The sequence below is a fragment of the Cyanistes caeruleus genome, chromosome 5 (genome assembly GCF_971803275.1).
Source record: "Cyanistes caeruleus chromosome 5, bCyaCae1.hap1.1, whole genome shotgun sequence".
Classification (NCBI taxonomy): Eukaryota; Metazoa; Chordata; class Aves; order Passeriformes; family Paridae; genus Cyanistes; species Cyanistes caeruleus.
Window position 1 is genome coordinate 60690701 of NC_141705.1, and position 13970 is coordinate 60704670.

The following is a 13970-nucleotide window of genomic DNA, read 5'->3' on the forward strand; positions in this document are numbered from 1 at the left end:
CCTGGCAAGAAATTCAATGATGTGACATGCACAGGTCTTGTGGGCCTTGAGTACTGATGAAACCTCAGGGAGCCTGTGTCCCTGTGCAGACAGGAGTGCCCCTGGACTGGGGCCTCTTCAAGAAGAATTTCAAGTGTAAATTATATGGTAATGTGAAAAACGAGGTTCCCATATTTTTGTCAGAATTTAAAAGTTTAATAAAAAGACAATTAGGAGATGAAAATAAAGTCAAGTATACAGATCTGGCCAGGTGTCTCTGCATTCAGCCAAGAGAGCACACCTCCTTACAAAGTATTGTCCCATAAAAACAGAACCATACGAGATATCCATAAATTCTCATACATATTCAGACATTCTTTTTAGGAGTTTTGGTCTTCTTCTGCTTAATTTTCTCTTGTCCTCTTCCCAATAAATTAATCTTCTTGGCGCCATCCAGTTTTACATTGCCTGATAACAGAAATGCAATAAATTACTCCCCCAGAGCCCTGGTCACTGCTGTCTTCATCTGGATAAGAATGCAGGGGGTCTCTAGCTATCTTTTTCAGTCTTTGGGTTATACAAACAAAAGTAGTTTTTGTTTTAATACTATGCCATAGCCTAACATATATGTATTATACCACTATTTCTAAGTTTCATCAATAGTAGAAATAAAGGAAATTATATGAATACAACAAAATTTTCTAATCTTATACATACAACATTCATTTAAATATTTGCAAAAAGCCAAAAATATGATATGCATTTATAACATTAATATATGGGTATCAAAAATCCAAATCATCACAGCAACTGAAAAAATCTTTATTGTTCATACATTCAGTATGTTTCATTCAAGCAGAGGGACTTCTTGAAATACCTCATGTGAGAGAGGCTTTTTCCACAAGAGTAAATCCATCAGAATGAAAATGTCATTTAAAATAATTTTAGCCAAACAGAAATCATTAATCTAAACAAGTCAAAATCAACATATCATGGTGTAGTGGTTTAGATTTGCTAATTTCATTTTCTCGGCCAACATACCAAATAAATGTTGTGGTTTTAAAGCAACAACAAAAAAATCACTAGAAAACTTACTTATTTCTTGCTGTGAGATATGGATGAGAACAAGAGCAAAACAGGCTTAAAACTTAAAATCAATAAAGCAAGTTATTAACAAAACTACAAGAATAAGAAAACCAGAATAAAACTTCCAGAAAACCCTTTTTCCCCCCAACTACTCAACCATTCCCTTTTTCACATGACAACATAGAGACAAAAACACTTTGGTGTTTAGAACAGTCCCAATTCTTGCTATAGTCTTTCCATCAGTCTTTGTAGAGAAACAGAAGTCTTTTTCTGCTAATCTATGGAGTTTCTCACAAGAAAACTATTTCTTCATAGCTTTCTATTTCTCTGCTGTCAGCTGCCCAGAAAAAAATCTGCCATCAGTGGTCTCCTCTCATTTCACATCACTCTGGGGTGTGTTATGGGTCATGAGTCTAGGGATGTCATTTTTAAGGATGAGTTATTCAAAGGTAAACGTTCACTTCATCTGTCTCTGTGACCTTCTCTGGAAACAGAAGTTTTCTCTTTGCCTCTACAAAGCCACAAATCTTCAACTATTACTACTCCCCGTCTGTTTCAGCACCTCACTGTATCACAATCACAAGTATTTTTGCTCAAAATCTACACTTTGATACATTTCATTCCTCCTAATATACTCTGTCATGAATTAAAGGAGTTTTTTCAGGACACTATTGTCCATCTCCATAGCTTTAACAAAAAAATATTTCAGCTTATTAAAGCATCTCCTTATTCACTACCTCTTCTGAAGATTAATTCCTTTCTTCACTGTTTCAGATAGTTTATCAAGTCTCTTTACATGTTGATTACTCTCTCTTTCACTCTCTGGAAAAAAAGGATTAATCTGCAAGTCTCATGTGGGTAATGAAAGGCTTGAAATCTTGCCCAGGCTTTGTAGATGGTTCTGTGATCTCTGCCGGAGCAGCAGCTGGAGTTGTCTGCGATGGAAGATTCTTCATTGCTGCTCTGGAGAGTGTGGTCACTGTCTCAGCCCCCAGCAGAAAAAAGCTTTTTTCTTTCCTTACTCGTCAGTCTCTGGTGAATTCAGTCACAGCAAAAACTGCAGCCAAGCCAGGGAGCGGCCTGGCCCGGCCTGGGCCCGGGAGAAGCCCCGCAGGCCCCATCTCCCGGCCGGGAGCCGCTGCAGGCCCAGCCCAGCCCCTGCCTGGGCCGCATGGGCTGGGCAGGGGAACGGGAGGCCAGCTGGAGCTCTGTTACCTTTCACAGCCAGGAAACAAAGAGACAAAGAAATTCCCAGGCTTAAGTTGGTGTTCACAGGTTGATCTCACGTTTCAGTGGTCAAAACTGCTGTTAATTCTTAGAAATGGCCAGTAGTTGGCCAGGAGAAAAACTCAGACCAGCCTCCAGCGGTTTTAACTTCATTAGGTGTTTCTCTTTGTTTTCTTAAATGCCAATCTGTCACAGTGTCCCTGCAGCCCCGTGTGCCTTCGCAGCCATCGGGAAGTGTATGGAACATGGAACAGGCCCATTGTCTGCCTTTCCCAGTCATTTCCCAGTCATTTCCCAGTGCATTTCCCAGTCTACTTGGGATGTTCTCTGTGGCACTGTGCTGTGTGCTTAAAGGGCTGTGGGCAGAGAAAAAAGCTGAAAGTCTTGCCTGGAGAAATCCCCTGTTCTTTCCAGCACAACCTGAGACTATTTCCTATTCTCCTGTCCCTTTAACCTGGGAGTGAAGACACAGAAAATGTGGCTAAATTCACCTTTCTGCAATTTGTTGGTTGGAAGTACTTGAGCATACGAATTCAGTGTTTTATGAATACTGTCTGTGACTGCAATTCTGGATAGAAATTCCTCAGGAAATACTAGATGAATTATGGAAGAAAGATGATTACATAATAAATTGAAATCAGCTATGCCTGAAAGAACCCATGATATTTCTGAAGGAGATTCTTTGTCTGTATCCAAGTGGTTAGATATGGACAACATGAAACCAAATATGAATTTCAAAAGCAATATTCATTTAATTGCATATTCTTTTCTATATTTGATGTAATTCTAAGAAAATGGCAAGTAATGGTTTGTGAAAACCAGATTTTAAAATGATTTTCTGGAAGTTAGATGGAGTCTTGGGGTGAGATGCTCATCACTGCACTCTAAATGCATTTCTCAACCCCCCAAAAAGGAAGCCCTTGTAGAGTGGAATTCAAACAACACACACGGGAGAGCAGCGTTGGCTGCCAGAACCACTGTCAGTGCTTGTTAACTCCGAGGGTTACTGCAGCCTGGCCTTTGGAAAGCCTGGGGGTGACAGGTATAGGCAGATGCCCCACATGCTCAGACATCAGTGATCAGAATCCTTGTTCTTCCCCTCCAGGAGGAACTTCCCTGTGAGTCTTGTCTTTGTTCACGGCAGCATTCAAAAGATTGTTGGGAAACGTGGCTGTGTGAGTCGCCACAGGCAGGCAACTGGAGCAAGCACAAAAGCATGGCAAAGAATTACTTCATTTCAGTATCTCCCTAAGCTGTTCCTACTTCATGAAACAATGTAGAAAAGGGAGGTAGTTCTTTCTTGGGATGACTGGTGTTTTGGGATATCATCCTTCTCACCACAGTTTCATTTTCATGGCACATACCACCCCCCATCTCTTCTTTTGCAAGGCAAAAACGCATTCCCCTCAGTAACCACAAAGCTTTCCAAAGGTAACCAAAAGAACTTACAACTGTATTTGAAACAAAAATATGATGCAGCTTCTTTGCATTGAACTATAAAGTAAAACAAAAACAACAAAATTGTTTCTAAGGCTTCAAAGGAGCAGAGGACTTGGAACATTTACATCCTGGAGAACCACTTAAGGCCCTTGGGTTCCATTCAGGGTCACTGCAAACTCTGCCTCATTCAGTGTATGAGGGCAGGCCGGCTCTTGGTCATCTTGCTTGGCTTTGTTCAGCAGAAAAGGCCGGAACAAAAGGAGGGAGAGAGAAAAGATTTGGTTGGATTCATCCAACAGGCATATCGAGATGGCAGAGGACAATGACTGCAGTCACTTTACTCCAAGAGGACCTGCAAAGCCTTTTGACTCTCAGCAGCTGTCTCTTTATGGAGAGCATTCTTACAGCTTTTCTGCCCTTCTACCAGACACACCCTGCTCATTTTCTTTTGCAAGTTTGCCAGCAGATCATGGCAATGCATCCCTTTGCCCAGAGGGGCCCACACAACTTGGTGTTCTATGGAAAATGACACTGCAAAGGCCCCGTGGGATGGCAGGTTACAGCTCTTGAGTCTTCCCCACTGCTTGCACCACCGGAAAACACAACATTTGTAATGGCTAAATTGTACAATCAAAAACATAGCAGCAGCTCTAGGAATTCCTTTTGGCCAATAGTGGTCACAGGCCTACAAAGGAGTCAAATAGCAAAAATGCCATTCTACTGTAGCCAAGCTACTTAGCAGGGTCTGTCCTGACAGGGCAGCTTTCCCCCATTCCTCCCTCTCCCTTTGCTCCCAAACGAAGTGCTTGTGAGGAAGCAGAAGCTGGGTTGGATGCAATACCAGCCCTGTTTGGTGTCTTCAAAAACTACAGGCAGAGCTGTAAAACTTAAAAACTTACTGTTGCAACTTGAGGTCTTCTTGTCTTTTCTTCATTTGGTATAGAAGTCTGTGGGAAAGGATTCTTCTCATTACTTGCAGATCTCTGAAAAACCATAGAGAGAAAGCTAGTCAGAGGGAGATATCTACAGCAATTCCAAAATCTGGCTTTCCTAAATTTCCAGAGGAAATGTTCATTTGTATCAGGCAAATTCTATATTCCAGGCTCTTCCCCTCTCCTCTTCTTCTCCAGCAATCCTTCCAATAATGGAAACAGAACATTGGCTTCTCAGCTGGAAGCTCACAATGCTTTGTACCATTAAACTTTTCCCTAGCTCAGAGAAATTCAGCAGCAGGTTTCCTTGTTCAGTGGCTGAGATTGCAGTGAAGGCTGGATGCAGGAAAATTAGCAGGAAAAAACAAGCAGTTAGAAGTCACTAATACTGTGTGCACAATCTGACCTAACAGACCTCCCCAGAACATCCTAGAGCCCACAACCCAAGCCAACACTCAAAAGCCAGCTAATGCAATTTTATTACCAGGAAATGCAAAGCTGCAAGGACTTGGAACATGTTTGTTAGTAGTATAAAACCTTAAGCCCAGGTTGCAGTCACACCCAGAGTCTGACTTGTATGCACGTTTGTTGTTTGTTATTTCTAAACAAACCCCTTTCTTTTTATAAACACACTCCTTTTTACAGCAGTCTAAAGTTGCCTACAATCAGGAATGCTCCCTTATCTGAGAGAATATTTCTGAAGAAAATCACACAGCACACGTGGGTTGCAGGAATCCTCCCTCCAGCTCTCCTAGATACCAATGTTGAGGCCCTGGGATAGTTCCTTGTGATCTTCCTCCACTTTTCTGTGCTCGGCAAACAAAGGATCCTGCTTCCTGGCAGAGTTAACCATGGCAGGCAGTCGCAGTTCTGGTCTCTTTTGGGTGATCATGGTTGAGTTTGGTGCACACTGTACAGCTGTCATGCCCAGCAGTGGTGGCAGCACCACCTTTTTCTGCTTGCTTTGGAATGAACCTTTCGATGATATGGAAAAGAGAACCAAATTCATGACTATGATGCGCATTTCTTAAAACATTTCTAAATACCTCAGTTAAATCCAGTACTAATCCTTGCCAGTGTCTCAACTAAACAACATTTCCAAAGCTGAAAGGTTTCAGATAAGGGAGACATTTAACTGGCAGACTTTCACATTGAGTATCAGAGAGGCCTAGCAGATTTCTCATCATCCTGAAAAAAGGATGTCCAGGGAATTCTGGCAGCAAGAAACAACACCAAATAGCTCTCAACCTTGTTTCACCACTGCTCAATGACATCACTTTTAGTGGGCTTCTCAAATTTTCCAAGAACACACCAAGCAGTGAGTCCCAGCTCACAGGTTGCAGCATCAGGAATGAAATTCAACCCCAGGAGAAGGCTCAGGTGTGAGGCTGCACTTCTTGCCTGACTCTGCTGTGCATGGCACAGTCCTCTCCCCTCTTTCAGCACCCACTCTTCCCATGCTTTGGTCCCTACTCACTGCACACTTGCTCTCCAGCTGCTCTGCCTTGGCACAGCTGATGCTGCACAGAGGACAATTTGACACAGAGCACAGCACCATCCCCAAGCTGACCCAGAGCCCTCTCTCTGCCCAAAAGCACCTCCTACCCTTCCCACTCCAAAAGCCAGCGCATGACTAAGAGGGCTGCTCATTTTCCCTCAGGAAAAGGGAGGCAAGAATTAAAGCTCTTCCATTCCTACCTCAATTGCAACCTCCCTTCCTGCAGCCAAACATCAGCCCCAACGCCTCTGTGCTTTCACAGGATGTCAGAAGGGAAAGACTCCTTGCCCTTACCCACCTACACCTACACAGCTGCTTTCTGCACTGCTTGCTTCCAGCTTGTAAAGGCCAATCTGCAGCATTTCAAGTGGCAGGAGGGACACGATGGTAGAAGCAAACTCCCGAGTATCAGGACAGGAGATACAGTTCTTCGTCTTACCCCTCTGAACAGGGACTTAGATTTACACATCTTTCTGGCATCCCAGCACTGCATACTCACTTCAGTTTGTTGGTGCCTTTGCTTGCTGGAAGCTGACATCTCTTGGGATTCTTTTCATTTCTTTTTCTTTTTGGGAAAATCCCCGTTGTCTTCTCTCTAACAGGAAGAAGGAAAACAGGAAAAATTCACTCAGGTCCTTGAAGTTCAAATAAAGCACAGGCCAGTACAGCTCAGTTTGAAAGATTCTGGTTGAAAAAAGAAAAAATAACACACTGGAACTCACAAAGTGGAAACCCAAGCACAGCAGGCAGGGATTTCACGTCCACTGGCAAGTAACTGAAAATGACATTTCACCTTCTTTTGCTTGGATAGGTGATATGTTTTCTAATGGCAAGGACAGATCTCCTGAGCACCTCCTTGATAATTGTAATAAAATGTAAGGCCCTTCCATTGCTGAAAATAAACATTTCATCTGTTCTGGGTGGGCTTTTTTTTCCCACTCCATCATGATTGTAGAGAAATGTTTTCAGACTCCTGGTGGCAAAGTCAGGACCTGTAAGCATATCTGTTTTGGGATACCCCCCATCAATGGGAAGGAAAAGCTACGGTCACAGGCGAGTGAGATCCCTCAGATAGCCCAGATGTGCAGGGGCTTCTGATGTTACTACCAAAAATCTGAGAGGGGTGAAATTGTAAAAATGCAGTGAAAATTGCTGCCTTTGTCTTCCAGAAGAACAGGAAGCATTAAGGAAAAGAGTCAGTCAATGAAAACTTTTTATAGGTTTTAGAGCATTGGTTCTAAAGCATCAAGTGTGCAAATCATCAGCTCACCTGAATGAGAAACTTCCGAATCCTTTGCTACCAGTCAAGAAAATGTAAAAGAAAGTGCCCTTATCACTTAGCATTGTCGTTCCGATTGGGAACGGCTAGGAAGAACGACACAAACTCTCAAGGGAGTTTCAACACGAGAATTCCCTAGTTTATTGCTTCAGGCCTGTCTTATAGACAGATACGTAGAAAGTACAGAAAAGAAATTCTTATTGGTTAACAAAGTGCTACATCACCATCATTGGTCAGGGGCACACTGCCCGCCTGACTCCCTCCTGCAAGGAGAACAAGAGGACAGACAAACAGCACCTGGCAGTTGTTTTCTGTCTCTGAGGATTGTTTTGAAATCCTCCTTTGAATTCCCAGGCTAGCTTCTCAGGCAGGACTGAGAGGTCATGGGCCTGCAGTTTCTGCAGCTCCCTGCAGCCTGTTCCAAAGCTAGCATCCATATAGCATTACCCACAGCATGACTGCTGATAGCCAGAAGCATCCCAGGACTTTCTTGTGTCCCTCCCGGAGTGCAGACACACAAGGAACCATTCAGCAGCTTCTCCACAAGGCTGCTGTCAAGGAGTTCTCCTTCCAGACTGCACTCACGTCTGGGATACAGGCTCTGAGTTGGGATTTCCTGCAGTCAGGCACTGAGATTGCAAGGGATGACATGCCAGACATCAAATAATTCCTCTCCTGTCTCTTGGAGACAGCAGCAGAAGTGGCAGATTGACTGCCTGCTTCCCTTTCTGACCCTGCTCTGCAAGAGGGGGAACTTCTGGGCTCACTCCAGTTTCCTCACCATTTCCCTACTCTTCTTTATTCTTAACTCAGGAAGCTCAGAAAATGACAAAGTTAAAAAACCCACACAGGAAGCGAAGTTATTCCCCCGGCCCTGCTGAGCCACCTGTTCTGGGAGGAGGAACAGAAAGGGAGACAGGCCCTGCAATGTCCACAGGGAGTGCCCATCACTGCAAGGCCTGCAGCCAACTCCTTGTGCACCTGACCTCCCAGTGCTGTCTGGGAGTCAGCACTGACTCTGGGAGTCAGCTTCCCAAAAAACACTTGAGAGCAACGACCACCTCCGAGTTTGAAATGAAGGGCTGTCTTGGAATTCCAGGGAAAGCCACTGCAATGGCCGAGGGACTCTGCAAAGGGGTCTCTGCAAAGCCCCTGACTACACACAGCTGTAAAAGTCTCCGGGGCACCAAATGTCAAAGGCTTCAGCTCTTTTCCCCAGGATGAGGATTGATGAGCAGAGAGACGGTTTTTGTCTTCAGACTTAGGATGTTTGTTTTACCTTATCTACTTTACATTTTTACAGATAGTAAGTACTTCCACACACTAACCTAACAAGCTACAAACGGAGAATGTGGGCTCTGTCCACAAGGCCTTTTAAGCATAAACCATCCAGTTATCAAATGCCAAATCATTTATTTTTACTTTTAACCCAATAACCAAACACCCATGTTCTGCACTGCATACCTTTCCATCCAATCACTCAATACCAGCCAAAACCATGGAGAAGAAAGAAGAAAGGCAAAGACAAACCAACACCCAAGAACCTATACCTTGTCTGTTATTCACTACTACATCTCAAACTCTAAACTCTTTCTTTTTCACCCAGTGAATTATCATAATGCTATCTAATTCACACATTGACATTCCCAGCTCCTCCACTCAGTTTTAGAAGCCTTCTCCATGGTCTTAAGTCCAACCCTGTGTTCTCTCAAGTGCCGGAGCCGGTCAGCACAGATCAAAGGGACATTTTCTGTGCCTGGGACTCCAACACACAGCCACTTCTTAGGTATCACTGCTGGCATCACAGCAGCTCCAGGGAAATCCAAACAAGTGCTTTGCCTATTTATCCATCTGCCAAGTGCTTCAGATACCTACTGCTTTTGATGCAGGAGCACAAGAAGGGGCCACCACCAAGCTACAAAGCTCAGCTTGGGCTGAAACCCAGAGAAACCCAGCAGTGCTGGCAGGGGCTGGGCAGCCACAAGCTGCCAAAACCTCCACTGGCAGAGGACAGCTGAATTTTTGTTTTCTCAGGAAACCAAGATCCCAAGAAAACATAAAAAGCACCAAAACACACAAAACAACAGCTTACAAGGCTTTCCATTTTCTCAGAAGGGCATTGGTGACCAATGGGAATCAGCTGTGAGAACATTCCCCTTACAGGTTTGATAACACCCTTACAGGAGATCAATCATGGGTTTAGTGCCAACGTATGAAGTGGAAACTCCACTTGGGTTTTTCAAACACCACCTTGGTCATTGTCCAAACCCACCTCCCCCTGCCCCTCTCACCTTCCTCTCTCCAGGGGACTCCTCTGAACTCCTCATGGCTCTCCTCTTCAAGTCTGGCTTCCTTGGAGATGAGAGCAACTTCTCTCCAGGAGACAAGGGCACCTTCTCCTTGTGCAAATCCCAAGGCCTGTGGCCACTGGGGATGAGGGTGTCACGTTCCGGAGCATCCCTCAGGAGCTTGGGGTCCAAAAGTCTTTTTGGCTCCACAAGGTGGGAGCCCTTGTCCTTTCTGTTCTCAGAGGGCTCCTTAATTGCTGGCTTCAGGTCTTACTTGTCTGTGGTTTTTGGCTTCACTGTTTCCTTGACTTTGGACTGGTCCTTGCAAGACTGTTTTGTGATCTGCAAAGGACTAGGCTCACTCTCCACCTTCCGCACTCTCTTGGATTTCTTGTGCACCAGGGACATGCTGGGCCTTTTGACACTCAGAGTCTTCCTGAGCATGGCCTCCTTGGTGTGCACAGGAGGCTTCAGGCAGCTGTGTTTGGATGTAACATGAGCTTCCTGAGGAGCCTCAACCACTTGGCCACACTTCTGAGAGTGCTTGGCCACTAGGCCAGTGCTCTTTTGAAACTGCTTGGTCACCTGTCCAGAGCTCTTCTCACGGTCCTTAGCTACTTGTCCACAGCTCTTCTGAGAATCCTTCATTACTTCACCAAGGTTCTTATGAGGATCCTTGGCCACTTGTCAAGAGCTCTTCTGAGGAACTTTGGCCACTTGGCCACAGCTTTTTTGAGATGTCTGGGCCACTTGGACGCAGCTCTTTGTGAGAAGGCTCCCTTGCCTTGGAGTGCTGCTGGCAGGAATTGATGCTGATGGCCTGTTCCTGCTTCTCACTGCCCTCACATCCATTCCCACAGGAAATTTCCCTGGAACCCTCTCTTGGCAGTGCCCCTCGCTTTCTGTGGGTCACCTGGTTGTCAAGGTGGCACTTTTTCAAAGTTGATGGCTCAGGCTGCCAACAAAAAGAGAAAAGAAGGATTTAGGACTTCTGTCCTAGCACAGGTCACCAGAGCCCAGAGACTCTTGCCCAGAAGTCCTAAAGTCTGGGCTTTGGCCTGTGAAGAACTGACTCTAACAGGCCACATGAACAAACTTGCTTCTTGAGCAAGGTGCATTCCACTTTGGCTAAGTGGTCCACCAATAACGATCCTTAGTGAAACCAAACTGTGGTTCCACTTCAAACAGCTCACTGTGTCAGGACAGAAAAGCTCTTGCTGACCTGCCCCCTTGCCTTTTCCTTGCAGCCTTTCATTTTTAGAGCGCGCATTGAAGCTTTGCTCTTTGCTTCTCAGTTGAGCATAGTGTCCTATTGCCAGAGTCCCACATGTCCATCTCCTTCTCGCACAGAGAAATTGCTTCTGTCAAAACATGCTGATGCTACATGCTTTCCTGATCAGCTATTCACACCATCACATTCTGTGTCCTGCTTGCAGTCTGAATCTAAACTGAGAAGTTTTTGGCTACATCTCGCACACACATATGTGCCAGGACATAAAAGTTGCTTGGACCCTGCCGCTTACATTCAAAAACATACCTTTGCTCTGCAATCAAGTGACAGCTTTCTTTGCTTTACATCTTGCAAACTACACACCCTGGAGTTATGCATTTTCTTTCTTTCTTAGCTACACTCACCTATCCCCCACAATGGCTTCTCTACTGCTTTTCTCTTGGCCCCGCCGTGCCTGGACTTTTCCTCTTCAGACACCCATTGTGTTGCCTACCCCTCCTCTACACTGCCTTGCTGTCACCCTGAAAACTAAATCCTTCGGATAATGTTTTCATAGTTTTAGTTACTTTCCTATGAAAGTTCTATAAACATAAGTTTTTTATCACATTCCTTCTAAGAAACGTTTTTTGATGGACGTTTCACATGACCAGTGTGCTTGGGAAGGTGGTAAATAAGTTATCCAATCCCTGGTCATTGTCGAGAATCTGTAAATACTGGAATCAGAGAATAAAGTTGTTTCTTTCCTGTTCTAACATGGAGAAGCATTCATGTGAATCATTTTGTGTCCTTTAGCAGCACCTTGCTTTTCCCACCCAACCTTGCATTTCCTTGTCATTCCTGACCATTCCTTTCCTTTGCCTTCCTGACCTGTCCATGCCCTTCCCTTGCCCTTCCTACCAATCCTGTGCCTTGCATTGATTTGCTCACCCATTCCCCTTTCCAGTTTGTCCAGTTTCCCTTCCTGTTGTCCAGCTCCAGTCTTTCATTTCCTTCTTCTTCTGGGACTCTCATTGCCTTGCCTGCTTTTCCTTTGTTTTGCCTGGCAAAACCACCACTTTCCTTCCCTTACCCTTGAACCTCTCCCTTGCCTTGCATTACCTTGCTCACCCATCCCCCACCTGGAATTCAATGCCCCTCTTTTTGTGGAATTTCTTCAACTTCCCTTACCTTGCCTACTCCTTCTAGGACTCTCAAGACTTTCACATACCTCCAGTGTTTCAGAAGCATGTGAGAGGAAGCCCAGAGGAGGTCACGTGCAAGCACACCCATCTGTCCTGGCAGCTTTGTTCTGGCACCTATCCTTACATGTCTTGAATTTTGGACATGAAATTCATATTTCACCCTTGGACTTCAGGACCAGTTCTTTTGCATACCAAGGAAAGCAGGTAACCCAAGTGTTTTAGGTGCAGATTAGAGATAGCCCATGCAAGATCAAGGCCACACAGAGCAGTCTGTCCTGGCTGCTTTTGTGTACCAGCAATCCTTGAACGTACCTGTCACTTGCCTTGCCTTGGCAACCCAACAGTTTCCTTGCCTTGCCCTGTTAAACCTCCATCGCTTTGCATTCTCTTGCATGCCCATGCCCCACCCTTACTTACCTACTTCTTTTCTCTAGAGCTTTGTCTTGCCAGGCCTACACCTCCTTTGCATTTCCTTGCCATTCCTGTCCCTTCCTTTACTCTGCTGTGCTTCCCCACACCTTGCATTGCCTTGCTGTCCAGTCTGGAGGCTTCCCTCGGCCTTCCTTCCCTCCACTGCCTTGTACTGACGTGCACACCCATCCCTCACCCGACTTCCCATTTGTCCAGGTCACCCTTTTGTTTCCTTCTCCTTATAGGACTCTCATTGCCTACCTCTTGTTGCAGTCATTCCACTGTGATTTGGGGTCTGGTTCGGCTGGGTAGGCATGGCAAAATAGAGGGACAGGAATGATGGAGTTGCCTGAAATATTTTAATGATGGTGAAATAACCAGCTGCAGAAACCACATGTTCTGGGGGCAAGCTCCAAAGACCAAGACTCATGGTGAACTTAACAATATATAGGGGTACCTGAGGGCAGGGGTCCAATCGCAAATGCGAACCAGGGACGTGACCTTGTAGCCTCTCCTTTTTCTTTCCTTGTAAAGCCACCACTTTTCCTGTCCTGCCCTTGAACCTGCCCCTTGTCTTGCCTTACTCAGCTCATCCCTCTCCCACCTGGAGTCCAATACCCCTTTTCTTCTGGCATTTCCCACCCTTGCCCTGCCCTGTCTGCGCCCTCAAGGACTTCCAAGACTTTCACTTAACTCCAGTGTTTCAGGAGCATGTGAGAGGAAGCCCAGAGGAGGTCCCATGCAGCCAGACCCATCTTTCTGGGCAGTTTTTGTCTGAGAACAGTGCTTGCATGTGTTAAAATTTGGATAGGCAATCCATATTTTGCCCTTGGGCTCTGGGACCAGAATGACTTTTGCATATAAAGAAAAGCAAGGTAACCCAGATGTTTAAGGTATAGATCAGGGATGGCACATGCAAGATCAAGGCCAGACAGAGCAGTCTGTCCTGCCCGCTTTTGTGGTCCAGCAGTCCTTGCATGTACCTCTCATTTGCCTTGCCTTGGCAATCCAACAGTTTCCTTGCCTTGCCCTGCTAACCCGTCCCAGCCTTGCACTCCCTTGCATGCCCATGCCCACACTTGACCTTGCCTACTGCTTTCCTCCAGGGCCTTGCCTTGCCTTGCCCTTCCTTTTTCTGCCTGGCCTACCCATTACTGGACTTACCTTCCTATGCCCAGCCTTGCCTAGAACCTCTGGCCTTCTCTCACCTACCACCCCATTTGCTTTCCCCTCAAAGCTCCAGCCTTGCCAACTTCTCCCTTGACTTGCCTACAATTGCCTACACTTGGTTTGCATTTCCTTGCCTGCATGGAACCCAAGACAAAGAGTGGTAGACAAGGCAAAGAAAAGCAAGGACACTCTTGGTAGGGCCAGGCAAGGCAGTCATAAGCAAGCAAGCAAAGCAAGAGTAGGATAGG